This window comes from Chionomys nivalis, chromosome 13, assembly GCF_950005125.1.
Source record: "Chionomys nivalis chromosome 13, mChiNiv1.1, whole genome shotgun sequence".
NCBI lineage: Eukaryota > Metazoa > Chordata > Mammalia > Rodentia > Cricetidae > Chionomys > Chionomys nivalis.
The window spans coordinates 20,154,823-20,171,838 of record NC_080098.1 but is presented as its reverse complement, the minus strand read 5'-3'; the positions used below and the strand labels follow the sequence as shown (position 1 = coordinate 20,171,838).

The window sequence follows — 17,016 nt, the reverse complement described above, 5'->3', positions numbered from 1 at the left end:
ACTTCAACTTTACCCAGAAGGCTAAGTGCGCAGATGACCTTGTTAAATATTAGGTAAATTGGCTCACTGAATTCTTTCACTGCAGAGATACTATCCTAGGATCTTCAGTGTGATTGAGTGCTTTTGGCAATTCGGGGGTTGGGGCTCCAAAAAGCATCCAGGGTTCTCAGGCTGAAAGGTGGTTTTTGCCATTAACTCAACACATTAACTGTTTACTTATTAAATGTCGAAGTATTTTGTTTATCTATTTATTTTGAGTGTGGGTGCACATGTGCCAATCACACATGTGGAGATCAGAGTTTGTTCTTGTCCTTTACAACGTCTGGGCTCAGTGGATCAAACTCAGTCCTCCAGTCTTGGCTGCAAGCGCCCTCACCCACTGATTCATCCTGCAGGTCAGTAATTGGAGTTTTCACTTTTAATGCTACGTAATAGGCAACACTACTAGCTGATATAATCTTCAGCATTTTCAATTTTACTCTACATTTTTTTCCAAGATAAAAGGTCTGTGAGCTTTCTGACCATTTTTGAGAACTGAAGAATTTTATAAAGGTGAGGAGCATCAACGCGCTAACCCAAAGCCCCGGTCATTCTTCTCTCCCTTCCTCCTTCATGGTAATGCTTCCTAAAGCACTGAGAGCCAGACACCGCCTCAGGCTCCCTCATTATCTTCTGGTTATTCACCCTCATGCCCCACCACGTCACTGGGTCCCACTAACTACCTCTCTTTATAAACCTTTCCCTGTTCCCAGTAACATTGATGGCTAGGGTCTTGTGTCTTCCTGTAGGGACTCTTTCTGGAAGGTGGGGGCGACTTTACAAATATCTCAGCTAATGCTTGTTCTTACTACACTACTTTCTATGACATTTCAGCACCATAAGAGAAAATGGATGACTTATTTCTGTCTATATTTCTTCTTTGACCCCAGTGTGTTCTAAATTTCCCCAAAGTTAGTGTTTTTGAGCCTTCCAAGGTTAAGAAGGTAGATCATAGACAAAATATTTTATTTAAAAATTGAATGTTTTCTTTCTTTCTTTCTTTCTTTCTTTCTTTCTTTCTTTATCTTTTTGTTTTAAGCATGCGGGGAAGGGCACACACTCTGCCACAGCACACATGTGAGGGTCAGCAGACTCATGGGAGTTACTGTTCTCTTGTCAGTTGGAGTCCCAGGAATGGAACTCAGCTATCGGGATTGATGGCAAGCACCTCTACCCGCTACCCATCTCACCAGCCCCTACATTTCTTGTTCTAGAAGTCTTGCATTCCTTTTGCATCTTTGGTGCCTCAAGGACATTAGCTCACGTGATTCTCTGAACGACTTCACTTACTGAAGCTCAGAGAGATTGAGTGAGTAACTCATCACGGGTCTCACTGCTAAAAGGTGGAAGAGTGGCTGGGTAGCCAAACCCAGAGAAGAGGATGTCACAGCGCACGGCGTGTTTGTGACACCATGTCGCGTCATGTGAATACCTGTCACAAGGCAGGGATGCCTTGGTGCAGCGGACGAGACCCTAGGGAGGCCCCTCGACAGCTGTGAAATTCTTCTCACGGGTAAAAATGATCTCTATACTTGTTTCATGGCTAAAATGCCCCCTTGAGAGAATGTTTAATAATTCTCCATATCACGTGCAGAGCCTCTTCACAGGGTGCACTGAGCCCTGGGTGCACCCAGCAGCCCTCACCCCCCACCCTGAGCTCTCACTTATGCCACCTTCTGCACGTCTCCTCCCTCTTGCCAAGCCTTGCAGGCTACATCTGTGCCACTGGTCACTCTATAGTTCTTCTGTTACCAAACACTCAACAGATCCAATAAAAGGGGATTGAGAAGGGGAACACTGCCTCACATTGTGCTCGGCTTGGAGTCTGCTTCATGTCCTTGCCACCTCCCCCCTTTCTGCTTTCTCTCTCTGAGCAACACAGAAATAAATATTGGATATTTACTGGGGGTCGTCAGAGGGAGCCAGGAAGTGGGCAAGGCAAGCCCATGTTCCCCAGCGATTTGTAGGTGTGTCACGCAGATCCAGATGGCTCAGCACTATTTGGGTTCCCAGTTTGGGTTCGTCACTTTACAGGCGTGCGGGGTGGGGGGGGGGGCGTAATTGCGCATTTTATGGCCATGAATGGCACAGCCTGGAGATGCTCCCACTCTTATTCCCATGTGCCACCAGACGACATCAATCCAACTCCCCATTACACACCATTTTTTCATGCATGTCTCATTCAGAAAGGACAAAGAGAGGCAAGGGCATCAAAGAACAGACAAATTCTGAAGGAAATAGTGGAGTAACAGGAGGTTACAGGGGAAAACTACCTGATTCAAAGGGGGAAACAGTGTTCGAAAAAGTGCACGAGACACAATATGCATGGGAGGCCTGCCTGTGTCTAAAGAGAAACAGCGGGGGAGGAGTGGAGAGGATGGGGTGGGGGAGGAACTGAGAAGAGAGGAGGGAGGGGAGACGATGATTGGGAGGTAAAAACAAAACAACAAAACAAACAAAAACATGCAGTGGCCCACGCCTGAAACCTTAGCGCTTAGGAAGCTGTGGCAGGCAGTGCGTTACAAGTTTGAGGTCACTCCAGGCCACACAGCAGGTCCAAGGCCAATCTGGGCTACAGAATGAGACCCTGTTCCCCAAACAAAAACATATTGTTTGAAGGCTTAGTATCTTGCATCATAATAATGACTCCCTGAATCTGAGATGGGTGATATATTACTAATTGAGAAAGAAGGTCCATCCCACAGCGTAGACTAAGAGGAGATTAGACCCAGGATGGCCTGACAAGCTGTATTTTACTTCACCCACTGAATGGTTCATCTCAAATGAAGTCCTCAACAAATCATGGTTTCGTGCTCTGCTTATTCAACCAGGACCCAATGTTACATGAACAAAAGGTATGCAGGAGGGGTTATCCCTGTTTGATAACAGACGTGAGTTTAATCCCCCCAATTCTATGTTTCAAAATCCAATCGCAAGATGATGGCATGCACGTATAGTTCCAGGGCTGGGAAGACAGAAACACAGAGTTCTGAGGCTCACTAACCAGCCCTAACTTAGCCTGCTTAGTGAGTTCCAGAGCACAGAAATATCTTGTATCAAAAAGAAAGTGAATGACACCAGAGGAATGACCTACACAGGCACCTGCACCTACACCCTCTGCCTCACAGAGTATGCGAGAGCCATGCATCAGCCAATACATACTAAAGCATAGGAACCAAAACAAGGAGCACGCAGCTGTGTTCGAGCTAAACCCAGAGCATAGAGTGTAAACCTGCCGGTGCTCTCGACCATGGCTAACAAATTTCTATTCCTGCTGCATCATGAACACCTACCTGGGGTACTATGTTCAGCAAAAATCCAGAAAATACTACCTAGGAGGGAAATGGCACTTCCTTACAGGTAGCTCCTGTGCCAGACGTCTCTGAGGCACAATCAGCTCCCATGGGGAGATTTCTCACTTAGTTCGAACTGTGACCACTAGCTCATCTTTTTTATTTGATTATTTGGTGCTGATAAGGCCACTGACTGAAGCAGGTCCCCACACCCCCCTACGACTTATTATCAACTGGTCCTGAGTCCAATTCCCAGCAACCACATGGTGGCTCACAACCGTCTGTAATGAGGTCTAGTGCCCTCTTCTGGCCTGCAGGCATACAGGTAGACAGAATATTGTATACAAAATAAATAAATAAATAAATAAATAAATAAATAAATAAATAGAATTAAAAAGACAGACATGGGCACCCAGAATCATGTCCTTTGATAAACAGTTAACGAACAGCTCGGCTTATTTTCTGCAAAAGAGGCCCTATTATCAGTAGTTCTAGAACAATGCTTCTGGGAGTGGAGCTGGCTTCCTTCAAGATCAGGGAACATCTGAATTAGTCCTTGTCAAAGACAGACACACTAAGTCTGGGGACAGAGAAAGGGGTGGTGGTGGATGAATTAAGGAACTCAAAGGCGTTTCGACAATCTGATTTATGCTGATTAAGAAAACTTCTTGTCCAAGAGAGCAATGGAGCCACCTGGCCTTTCTGGGCAATAGTGACGCTGCAGCCCACAGCTCCCAGAGACACCGTACAGGCTCTTAAAGTAAACTGATCTTGGGAAAATCAAGACAGAAATGGATAACATTCTCAATGTGCTTCATTCTAATTGTGATTATAATGAGCACTAGAGAGAAAAACACTCAAATAAATTGGGCAGTGGCGGCACATGTCTTTAATCCTAGCACTTGGGAGGCAGAGGCCGGTGGATCTCTGTGAGTTCGAGGCCAGCCTGGTCTCCAAGAGCTAGTTCCAGGACAGGCTCCAAAGCTACAGAGAAACTTTGTCTCGAAAAACAAACAAAACAAAACAAACAGAACAAAAACTGCTCAATCTCTTCCTTCCTCAGCAAGCTGGGTTTTTAATAGCCACTTTCTTCAGGTTCTCTAGGACTCTATGATGTCACCCAGAGTAGAGAAGTTTATAGAGTGCTTTACAATTGATTCCTCCTCTTGCTTTCTTGCTGCAGTACTCCCCTTACAGAGCTGTATCTTCTGAGAACAGTGCACAGCATAGAATCAGCCATGGGCAAGGGAGAGAGATGGATGAACTGAATCCCAAGGATGCCCCTTGAAATGTAGGCCTGAGTTATCTATGAGCCTGGCAAGTTAGGGAAGCTAGTTCCTCTTTTTCCTTTACTACAAGTAGAACAGAACTTCTGGGATATAGGATGAACAGGTGCTGGGAGAGCATCATCTTCTGTCCTTCCATGGGGTACCAGAAATCATCTCCAATTGAGATTCTGGGAGAGTTCCCAAGGAAACCCAAAGTGAGAGTTTCGAGTTTCTAGCACAGGTTTGACTAATAATCTGATGAAGAAGAAGAAGAAGAAGAAGAAGAAGAAGAAGAAGAAGAAGAAGAGGAGGAGGAGGAGGAGGAGGAGGAGGAGGAGGAGGAGGAGGAGGAGGAGGAGGAGGAGGAGGAGGAGGAGGAGAAAATGAAGATGAAGAAAAAAAAAGAAAGGAAAGAAGAATGAGAAAAGAAAAGGATTGTCCAGACTAGCAGTGAAGGCCTACAATCCCAGCTACTCTGGCAGCTGAGGCAGGAGGATCACTAGTTCAAGGCCTGTTTGCCTTAAACAGAGTGAGTTCAAAGTAACTCCGGTAACTTGGTGAGACCTTACTTTGAAACAAAAAGCTGAAAGGAGCTGGATTTTAGGAGCTATTTCCCCAGGATCCCTAAGACTCTGTGGTGTTGCCTAGCATGCAAGAGGTCCTGGATTTAATCCCTGATATTAAAGGGAGAGAAGGGATGGAGTAGAAGTGAAGGAAGGAGAGGAGGACGGAGGGAACAAGTTAAGAAGAGAGACAGACAAGCAGACAGATGGACAGAGAGACAGAGACACTTTAAAAGTTGCGATGAACCCAGACTTTGACTTTTTGATGCTGTGTATAGCATGTTTTAAGAGAACTTCCTAAACTAGTTAACTGTTAGGAGGCCTATTTCTCAGTCCCACTTACAGAACTAGAATTTTCTCCTGAAGTTGTATTGTTCCTTTATTTGTAAAGGGTAAAGCAAAGCAAAACAAAACCAATCTAAGAGCAAAGCTGGTGCACTGTAATGTCTGAAGTGGAAATTTCTGGTCTCCGTCACCCTGTGTGCATTAGCTTAAATGCAGAAAGGGTCTGAGGCCACTTGGAAATGAGGAGAATATGGCTTTCAGGATCCCTGGGAAAAGATGTCCCTCCCTGCATTAACAAAGGTGCCCGCATAAACAATGTGGGCACAAGTTCGGTATTTAGGAAGCAAAGTTAGTCATGGTCTTTGGGGAGGACTCACCTCCAGCCCACAGCTACTTAAAGACAAAAGCCACCTGGCCAAGTCCCTCAGATTTCTTGAAATTTCCTGTTCTTCTCTTTCCCATCACAAAACAATGACAATGCTTTCACCCACAAGCCAAGACTGACTCAAGAGACTTTCCCTGACATTTACCTACCTACTATTCTAGAAAGCCTTTCCCTAAGCTCCAGGACCCAGACAAGGCCTCCTCTCCTATCTTTTCTTTGGCCTTGGGCTCTAACTTTGCTGGGACAATTAAATCACTACTATACACAGCTGGCATATAAATCTCATGGATTAAGAAACCAGAAACTTGCTGAACCTCAAGGGGACTCAGTTTCCCCAATGGCAAAATTATACTAATGGCACTAGCCACCTGCTGGGCTACCAGGGGACTTGTCAACAATGTCTAAAATTACAAAGAGGCCCAGGGCCATAAAAAGGAGTCTTATTAATCAAATTAGTTTAAGACAAATACTAAAAAGAATACAGCATCATCAGTGGCAGCTTGTAGTTGGTTAACACAAAAGGGGGTGAATCTTGCTGATCCTCATGTCTACTAACACCATTCACCTTTAGTACAAGAAGAACTGAACTTAAAAATAAGTAAATAGAATATCACCTCCACACACAGCTTCTCACTTCTTTGCCACTGCTCTGGAGGCAACTTTATAGTCCTCGGCTGCATACACCCATACACTGTTGAATTCAAGCCATGTTCAAATATGACCGCCAATTAAAGTACATGGAAGCTATGTGACTTCTAGGAATTAGATTCAGTCTAGTCTAATTACAATAGGATGATCATTCCTTTTGTGCTACGAAGAAACTTCACAGGCACCAGAATGGACCACGCAGCTGGCAGAAGACTACGTACAAGTTGGCCCACATCCTGATCCTCGAGTTTGTAAGAGACAAGGAACACTTAAGAGAATTAAAACCAGATTTCTGCTGATCTGAGGCTCTGATTTTCAGGGACCCAGAGCTTATGAATGAGCTTGATGCCATTTAAAGACCAGAAACGAAACAATGAAATGTGTTCTCCTTCACACAAGTCTGGGCCCCTGTACGCTGTTGCATGCTTTATGCCGGTTCACAAAGTCTAAAGGACACAGGTTTGTAGCCAGCTCCAAAGGTACTTTCCTCAGAGTCAGTGGTGGCTGCCTTGCATGAACTCAGCAGTTTGTCCTGGGTTTTCTGACCGGTGCTTTCCCACACCTTCATCAAAAACGTTTGGGGAAAGATGAGTTAGCTTAACCGGTGCCGAGGTGGGGGTAGAGGCAGCCCAACCATCCTGCAGTTAAGTGCACCCATCAATCCAAAATTGAATAGGGACCATCCTATATTTAGAAATGTGCCTGTCTAGGTTTTCTGAGCATCTCTCTCATCAGATTCGGGGAGGAATCCAACTGAAATGAGCCAGGAGCAGCAGTGGCAGCCTCTGTTGGGATGTTCCATTCATAGGGGAGACAGCGCCTGGTCCATTCATGGTGGGGTCAGGGAGTTCTTTCCCGGCATTGGATCTCAGCTCCCAGCAAGCTGCGCTTTCCAGAGAGCTGGCACGGCTGCATCGTTCAAAATGAGGATGTCTATTAAGGAGCCCCGGTTACAGCTATTATTAGAACAGCCGTCCCTTGGAAATTCAGCAAAATTTGTCTGAATTGACTGAGCTGTTACTCTGCTAACAAGCAAGGGACCAGAGAAAGATAGTGCGTTGCTGGTTACACACAGGCAGCCCCCACACGTCTCAAAGAGCAGCGCGCTGGGGAGACCTTTCTAAATCAAATGTGCACCAACATCTGGGCAGCTGCCTGCAGTACAAACGCTGTGCATTTAGCTATTTTTAAAGAAGCAGGTACTAATGGGGGTTCCTTCCTGTCCTCCCTTCCTCGGCTCCCATTTTCTCTGCATTAATCTCTGCAGCCATCTGGGAAGGAAAGGCCGGTTCATCTCATCAGGCTTCAGCAGCTGAGGTTACCTGGCCTCCTGCCACCTTCTCCAAAGGACCAGACACCCCTGTCACTTCCAGAAAAAAAAAAGGCTTAGCCCCCCATCTATTATAGAAACCTCTTTTCCTTTCTCCATGGGAAATTCAGAGTGTGGGTTGTGATGCCAAAGGAACGTGTGTGTGCGTGTGTGTGTGTAGTGTGTGCGCGCGCGTGTGTAGGGGGAAGGGCTGGTAAAAGATAGCATCGTATTTGCCCCACGTGGGGTTTGCATTTTAAAAATGTAACAGACGCGAAATAAAAGCCTCTAAGGCCCTAGAAAAGAAGTGGCAGGTCCCTGCTGCCCAGTACAGTACTGGAAAATGGGTTCAAAAGTACAGCATCATCAATCGCCCCCCTGCCACCGCGACCGGGAAACAAAGACACGTTACCTTTTATTTTTTTGCTCTTCTAAGGGAGCCCAGGAACTTCGGGTTGTAAGAGGCTAGTCCACGGAAACCAGCTTCCCATTCGTCCCGGGCGCAGGCCCTTGGCCTACCAGGCGGCCTGGGAGCCCGGCGCCGCCTCCGCCTCCTCCGCGGCGCCCGTAGCCGCCTTGCCGGTGCTGGCGCGCCCGTCCCCGTCCCCGCCCCCGCCGCCACCCCAGTCCCCGCCGCGCCCGCCACGGGGCTCCGTCAGCCCATCGCCCGCTCGCGCCGCAGCTCACGCCGAGCCTGGCCCAGCGCCAGGGCGCACGGCCACCAGCCCGCCCCTCTCCCGCGCGGGAACCCGCGGCCCGCGGCGACCAGTCCGCCGCATGGTGCCCGGCACTGGAGTCTGCTGGGGTGGCCGTTCAATCCTTGGCAAAGCAGGGACTGAGCGCGCGCCCGCTGGCGGGGCCTCCTTTCGCCACCGGATCCCAGGACAATGAGATCTTCTGCTTCCCCGGGGCTCGGGCCAGCCAAGGACACCCCAAGTCACCCGCTGAACTGCCTCTGGTTTCTTTCCCACTGCTCCTAGCCGCACCCGCAAGCGATGCAAAGTTAGCTCGCAGACCAGAGAGGTTGCGCGCATCAGAAGCGCGCGCGGAGATGCTGAGGAGGGTGATTGTGAGCTGGAGGACCCCCACTTCTTTACAAGACACCCAAACCCACCCAGACCCACCCCATAACGCGAGACCGTCTCCTACCCTGCGAGCCAGAGAACACAGATCCGATGGCTGGAGGCGTAGCTCTCCCCCCTCGATCTAGTCCAATTGTCTTGAATGTTAATCTCTCCTTAACTCTTTGGGAATGGAGGTGGCTATAAGATAACCTAGTCATAGGGCTATTGTTAAGGATTCGCTCTGTCCCTAGGAGAGGGAGACTTCCATTTCCAGAGACCTGGGGGAGGCAAAGGAGCCTGCTCGGCTCCCTTTCAAAAAAAGGAAAGAAAAGAAACTCACAAGAACAATAACTCAATTCACATTGTCTGTCTAAATGTTTACTGCCTGACGAGCTCAAATTGCTTGAGACACATTTCCCCCCCACTAATTGTCACAACACAGTTTATAAAATAAAAGAACCGGGCACAAGCACCCACTTAGCAAAACACTGCTTGTTTCAATCTTTGTTCAGAACCTACCCACTTCTTTGGTTCTCAGGATACGTCCATTTACCCTCCAGGCCAGAGGTGAGATTTCATCCCACCCCAGTGCAAGGACACTGTTCCATCGCCTGCACCATTATTGTCAGGCTGCCCCAGGCACTGAAGACTCATAAACTTTACCAAGAGAACAAATCCTTGCATCTATGTGGAGGGTGGAACCTAGGCATGTCCACGCGAGGCAAAAGCTCCACCACTGGGTCCCACACCCAGCTCACATCCTGTTGTCTCTCCCACACTACATCCACGGTCTCCTTTTAGGATCACTGGCGAGAATTTCTGACAGTTCAGGAGGTCTCGCACTCAACGGAAGAGAACCCTTTTCAAGTACTGTTGGCAGGCGGGGGAGTGGGGGATCCACATTAAGGGCCAGCAGTCTCGTTTCAGGCTGATAGGATCAAGAGCCCAGGGGTCTTGCCATGAGAATCTAAATCTAAGGAATGGGAAACTGGATTTGAATCATATTTTGTTTCAGGACTTTTGGTGACCTCAGGGATTGTCCTAACACAAGGTCCAACTCTTTTACAAGTGCCTGACACCATCTCCTCTCTTCCTGGGACTGTTAGAGGCAATTTTAATTTTTTTTCTTCTTTGCCCCGTGCCCCATTTTTTTTTTTTTTTGTGCTGGGAACTGAACTCAAGACCCATGCTAGGGTGAATACTGAGTTGTAAGCAAGCAGTTTATTTCCAATTCCAACATGTTTTGACTGCAAAACCGAGCTGATGTTCAAGCCTGTAGCATTTCTCTTACACACTTTGTTGCCATTCTTAGAGGAGACCCTGCCACTTTGTCCCATTGGCATCTGGAGTTTCCAATGCCATGGACTGTCCTATTGGCAAATCCTCCTCCCAGGTTTGCTCGGGTACCAAAACATCAGTATATTTCAACCAGGTTGTAAGGAAGGAGAGAGTCTTCCCAGGAGCAGATTAAAGTGAGGGGCAGATTTTGAATTAACTTTATTATTATTTTTATACCCAGTCCTTGCTTTTCCTCATTTCAAAACCAACTAAAGGACAATTATGAGTCATTGGTATAAAACATTAAGAATTTCATCTCAGGGCTGGAGAGATGGCTCTGTAGTTAAAAACACTAGCTGCTCTTCCAGAGGACCTGGGTTCAATTCTTAGCAACTACATGGCATCTTACAACTCTCTATAACTCCCGTTCCAGGGAATCTGACACCCTCACACAGATATACATGCAAGTCAAACACCAGTGCACATAAAATTAAAAAATAAATAAATCATTAAAAAATAATTCCATCTTCTTTCATACCCTGGGATAAAGCCCTTAAAACCCTGGTCCCTGGTGTACATATGATGTAATCATACAGCTGTATTTTATCCCATTAGATTATAAAATGACTATGTAATTTTGTCATAATTATGTTTTATATGTATGCATGTATGGTGTATGTACATGTTTGTATGTATGTGTGTGTGTGTGTATGTGTGTGTGTGTGTGTGTGTGTGAGAGAGAGAGAGAGAGAGAGAGAGAGAGAGAGAGAGAGAGAGAGAGAGAGACAGAATGAGCATGAGCAAGAGAGCATGTTTGTGTGGAATGCAGGGTTTGAATAATGTTAGGTGGCTGCCACAAACCCACTTTTTTGTTGTTTTTTGTTGTTTTTGTTTTGTTTGTTTGTGTGTTTTGAGACGGGGTATCACTGAATTTGGGGCTAAGCGATTGGCTAGATAGGCTGGTCTCCAAGCCTCTCTTTAGCCATTCACTGTGCTAAGACTACATATGTGCATTACCACCACACCCAGCTTTTAATGTGGGTGTTGGGTATCTGAATTCAGGTCCTCATGCCTGTGTGGCAAGCACTTTATCCACTCTCCTCTCTTCATCCCAACTGTGATGTTTTTATAAACCCCATTCTCAGGACTGATGGAGGAAGGTCATTGGTTAAAAAATAAAGAAACTGCTTGGCCCTCATAGGTTAGAACATAGGTGGGTGGAGTAAACAGAACAGAATGCTGGGAGGAAGAGGAAGTGAGCTCAGACTCGATAGCTCTCCTCTCTGGGGCAGATGCCATGAAGCTCCAACCCAGGATGGACGTAGGCTAGAATCTTCCCGGTAAGCGCACCTTGGGGTGCTACACACATTATTAGAAATGGGCTAGTCCAGGTGCGAGAGTTAGCCGAGAAGAGGTTAGATATAATGGGCCAAGCAGTGTTTAAAAGAATACAGTTTGTGTGTTGTTATTTCGGGGCATAAGCTAGCCAGGTGACCAAGAGCTGGGGCGGCAGGAACACAGCCTGCAGCTCCCCACTACACAGGACAATAGACAGTTACTTAGCATTTTCCTGGGTGGGAATCATGATTTCGACAGTCTCCATCCAAGACAGCATAAATCCAAGGCAAGTCTTTCAGAAACACAAGAATCAATCAAAATATCACAAGCTAATTAATGTAAGGTTGAGCCCCCAGGGAACAACTGTATTACAGTGAGTACCACAGTATGAAATTAGCTCCTACGAGAAGTGTATTCAAGTAGCTAAGCTTGGCTTTTAGGACAATCTCTCTGTTTACTTACTCTGAAATATATATTAACGTGCATAGTTAATGCTTGCCCAGTACCAGGTACTGATTATGTGCTTTCAGTATACCAACTCATTACATATAATAACTCATTTAATAGTCTCAATAGCCCTTTGGGATGGGAAACCATTATTACCACCACTTACAGGTGATAGGGCTGAGTCATATGTAGAGGTTTGGTCAGCTACTTCGTGACAATACACTAAGGCAATCTGCTGCCAGAGCTCCTATCCCTCAGCTATGTCCCCTTTCCATGACTACATATTTGGAAGCGTTGTCTCCTTTCTAGTGTCTGGCCTAGTGACCACCGAATAGAAATTACTATTGTTATTGATTACCTTATTACAACAGGCAATGGAGGTAGAGATATTCGTGGAACTAAGTGGAAAAGATTGTCAGCAAATATTCCTTATTCAGCTGCAGTTTCTAACACTGCAGAGATGATGGACTAATCAAACCAAATCTTAAGCAAGCAATGACATTGTATTGAGATGCTTGGGAGATGACTCAGTCAATCAAGTACACTTGTCCCACAGTGTGAGCATCTAATCTGAGCTTGGATCCCTTGTACCCACCAAAAAAGTTGGGAGTGGAGGTGCCTGCCTGTAATCAAGGCCCTGGGAATAGAGACAGAACTCCCAGGACTTGCTACTCAGCTACTTTAGATAAGTGGATAGGCTAGGCTTCAGTGTGAGAGAGACCCTGTGTCCCAGCTGAGCACTGCTGGGGAAAGGAGAGTCATGTTCTTTTTGAGGTATGACTTCATGTACAATGTTCAACACTAACTCAACTTGGAAGGAGGGAGGAAGGCAGGGAGAGAGAGAGGTGAAGGTGGAAATATTGAGGGTACTGGGGGAGGTGGGGCGATTATGTTGAATATGACCAAGATACAGTAAATACATGTATTAAACTGGCAAAGAATAAGTTAAACAAAAAGTTGAGAGTAATTAAAGAAGACATTTAATGTTGCCTTCTGGCCAACACATACATATGGGCACAGCCATATACCTCACAGGCATTCACAAATATATGAGTACACACACATCACACTCTGTCTTCCCTCTGAGGAAATGAGACTCTGTTGAGGTCCCCCTTACTTCTTCCTTTTCTATGCCACATTCTGTGTGTGGGCATGTGGCTGGAGCTCTTCTCTTTCTCTCCATACTGTGTGGAATCCCACTCATTGCTCAGACTTAACCAAATTCTCCTTGCTCCAGGAAGCCTCCTTTGGGTGCTCCCCACCCCCTCTCCTCTAACATAAACATCTCCTTAGGCATCTGAGTTCTGCACCCTGTTGGGGATTCCTTATGGGTAGGAACCTCCATAACACTGTTTTTGTTTTAGCAATTTTATTATATCCACAGACATTAAAATATGTAGCTTTGTACATGGTATGTTTAATTTTTTATTGCTTTCTTTAGGCCAAAAGTTGTAATCATTTTTAATAATTAGACCCAATAGATTTTTATAATTAAATCCATCCAGATAATAATAATGATAATAGTATTAATAACAACAACAACAATAAAGAGGACTGTCTGGGTGGCAGGAAATAATCTTGACCAGTGTTTACATGAAATTCCATATAACTGTTGTAAGAAACTGTAGTCCCACTTCCATATGTGAACTGGGACAGCTACAGGCTGATCCCAGAGGTTATCTTTCTCTGGGATCCCTGCAGTGCAGTTTGTATGGGCTCAACAAAAACTCTTTCTGGGGCTCAGTGGTTAAGAGTGCAGACTGCTGTTGCACAGGGCAGAGTTCAGTTCCCAGCACCCATGTCACGTTGCTGGCAACCACTGGTGACTCCAGCTCCAGAGTCTCTGCACCCTCTTCCTGCATCTGTGACCACTGTGAGCACATGAACACAACTGCACAGAGAAACACACATACATATGAACAATTAAAAATAAAAACAAATCTGTCCAACAGCCTTCCTAATGGAGAATGCCTGCTTCTGTTTTGAAACACATCCTCCCATCTCCCCTGAGCACTCTAAATTATTTAGTATCTGTTTTTGGAAGACTAAGTTTTTCTTGCATGTGCTTATTTACTTATTGGTGTTTTTGGAAGTCTTTACAGGACATTTCTCAAAAAAGAAAGGAGGTTGGGTTCTCAGTGGAGGAGGAAATAGACAGTGAGGAAAGGGGAGTCCCTTGGAGATGGGTCATCAAAGAAGAACTTCTGTGCTCTTTACAAAAAAAAATTCCCTTGGAGGAAAAGAGATTGCTAGCTATACTATCTAGAATATATAAGAGGATTACTATCGAGAATATATAAAGAACTAAAATAAGTCCAGCAACAAGAAATCTAATAGCTCAACCAGTGAATGGGACAATGAAGGGAACAGCTACTTCTCTGCAGACGAAATACAAATGACAAAAGCCATGAAGAAATGCTCAGCCTCACTAGTCATCAGGGAAATGCAAAGTCAAAGTATGCTGAGATCCCACCTCTTCACAGTGGGCATGAACAGTCATTATGCTGGCAGGGGTGTGGGCAAAGGGAACACTCACAGATTGCTTCTGGAATATAAATTGGTCCAGGTACTATGGACGTTATGGTGGAGGAGTGGGGTGATGAGATGTCCCAGAGGAGTGGGGTGATGAAATGTCCCAGAGGTAAAGGCACTCACATCCAAGCTTGAATGTCTGAGTTTAGTCCCTGGGACCCACATGGTAGAAGAACAGAACCTCTTCCTGAAGTTGTTCTCTGGCCTCCACATGTGCACCGTGGTGCACGCCCATGGCCATACTACAGTAAATACACAATTAGACTCGAAACATTAAAAACAAAAATCTACCATATGGCTCAGCTATGCTACTCTTGGGTATCTACGTAAAGGCCTTTAAAATAAACATGCCACAGACACACCTGCCCGTCAGCATTTGTGTAGCCCTGTTCACAATAGCTAAGTTATGGAAACAGCCTTGGTGTCCATGAACAGGGGGCGGATAAAGAAAATGTGGTGTATATATACACTGGGATTCTTTCCAGCCATTAAGAAGAATAAAATTCTGTTTTTTTTCTTTTTAAGGAAAATGGATACAACTGGAGATAATCATACTAAATTTCTGAGATGGATTAACCTCATCTCAGAAAGACAACTATTTCATGTTTCCTGTCATTTATGGTTCTTAGATTTTTATATGGTAGATGTGACACGAAGATGGGAGAGAAACCATCTGAGGGGACAGCAGGGACTGAGTGAGAAAAGAGAAGGTAGGGCATGGGGGTGGGTTTACCCGGTGTTTGATATGTGTTTGTGTAAATGTAAACATTTTTAAATTGTGGTGAAAATTTCTAAAGGAAAGAAAGAAACAAATGGGAGGAAGGAGAGAGGAAAGAAAGGAAGGAAGAAAGGAAGGAAGGAAGGAAGGAAGAAAGGAAGGGAGGAAAGAAAGAAAGAAAGAAAGAAAGAAAGAAAGAAAGAAAGAAAAAAGGAAAGAAAGAAAGAAAAAAACTTACTTGGAGATGGTGAAGCTTGAACTGAGAGCAACTTTCAATACTGGTGTGATGATATCTATTATGTGCCAAGTGACCCAAGGCACACTCTACACAATATTTATAGTCTTAACTTCAGCCCCATGCGGGGTTACCACTTTCTATTGCATAGAACCAGGAACAGAAGACCTAAAAGACTAAGCAATAAGCCAGGTGGTAGTAGTGCACACCTTTAATCCCAGCACTTAGGAGGCAGAGGCAGGCGGATCTCTGTGAGTTTGAGGCCAGCCTGGTCTACAAGAGCTAGTTCCAGGACAGGCTCCAAAGCAACACAGAAAAACCATGTCTTGAAAAACAAACAAACACAAAACAAAACAACAACAGCAACAACAACAAGACTAAGCAATGGGCCAAAATTCTATACCTACAAGAAGGTGGGTTTGACCTACGAGTGTCTCTTGGAACCCCTTCTCCAAGCATGCTCTTAGTATTGTATGTATTGTATGTCATGTCTATAAGAGACGTGGGCCAGCCAAGAGGATGCAGCGGGGACCCTCCCTGGTGTGTGGAAGTGGAGCCTTGGGAAAGGATGGGAACCTAGAAGCCTGAGCATAGGGCTGGATGACAGCCAGCCTAGGATTCAGAATCACTCGCACCCCAGGGAAGCACTGCAGAGTCCGGGAAGTGTCCTAGAGTGTTATGGCTTGAACTTGAAATTTCCCTTGGAGGTTCCTGATTTGAACACCTGGTTTCTAGCTTGTGGTGCTATCTTGAAGGCTGTGGGACCTTAGAAGGTGGAGTCTGGCCAACAGATCCAGGTTACTAGAGGTGGACATTTGAAGAACATAACTCCTTCTGGTTTCTGCCCACTTTCTGTGCTTCTGAACTGCACCAATGAGAACAAGCCATTGTTGCAGGCTCCTTCCTCCAGCTGCGGAAGTGTTTCTACAGCCATCTTCCCAACCATGATGGCCTGAGACCTCCGGAAAGCATGAGCCAAAGAAGTCCTTTCTCCCTTTAAGCCTGGAGTCACTCCGTCACAGTGACATGGACAGACAGTGACAAGGTCAGTGACAGTGTTATGGTTGTCCCCCGAAGGCTCAGGTGTTAGGATTTAGTTGTAAAAAAATGAGGGGAGACTGGATCAGAGGTCGGGCCCTTCATTCACTGATGGATTCACAAACTGATGGTCTTATTGGGACATGGCAGAAATTAGGAGGCGAGGCCCAGCTAGAGGAGGTGGGTGGCTAGAGGGAGTGTCCTAGAAAGATCTATCTTGTCTGTGTCTCTTTTCCTGGCTGCCAGGAGCTGATCAGCTTTGTTTTGCTGCTCCTTTTCCTCCACAATGTCTGCCTTACCACCAGTTTAAGGCTGATGACGCCAGCTTATGTGGCTGAAGCCTCTCAGACTGTGAGAGGCTTCCTGTGAGACCAGTTTCCTTCCAGCTGTTTCTACCCAGTATTTGGTGATAGTAATAAAAAGATGACTAACACGTGGACGGGCTGAGCCCGCACCTTGTGAGTTAATCGTGGCACAGCATCATTTTGGGTGTATATTAATTTTTTAAAAAAAGTTGTTATAAAGGAACTCGCAAATAATATAAACATCACACACCCAAATTAACCAGACTCAAAG

At 45.7% G+C, this 17,016-nt stretch overlaps 1 protein-coding gene across 5 annotated transcripts in view; it reads right to left on the bottom strand.

Moving 5' to 3' along the window:
- The window catches only part of Frmd4a (FERM domain containing 4A), a 581,866-nt gene that overhangs the window by 202,884 nt on the left and 361,966 nt on the right, over positions 1–17,016 (bottom strand). The window contains exon 1 of one of the 5 annotated variants that reach the window (XM_057787204.1): positions 8,203–8,360. The exons of the other annotated variants lie outside the window; for them this stretch is intronic. The gene's annotated coding sequence lies outside the window, so the exon portion shown is untranslated. Of the gene's footprint in view, positions 1–8,202; positions 8,361–17,016 lie in introns of those variants that run through there. 5 annotated transcript variants of the gene reach the window in all.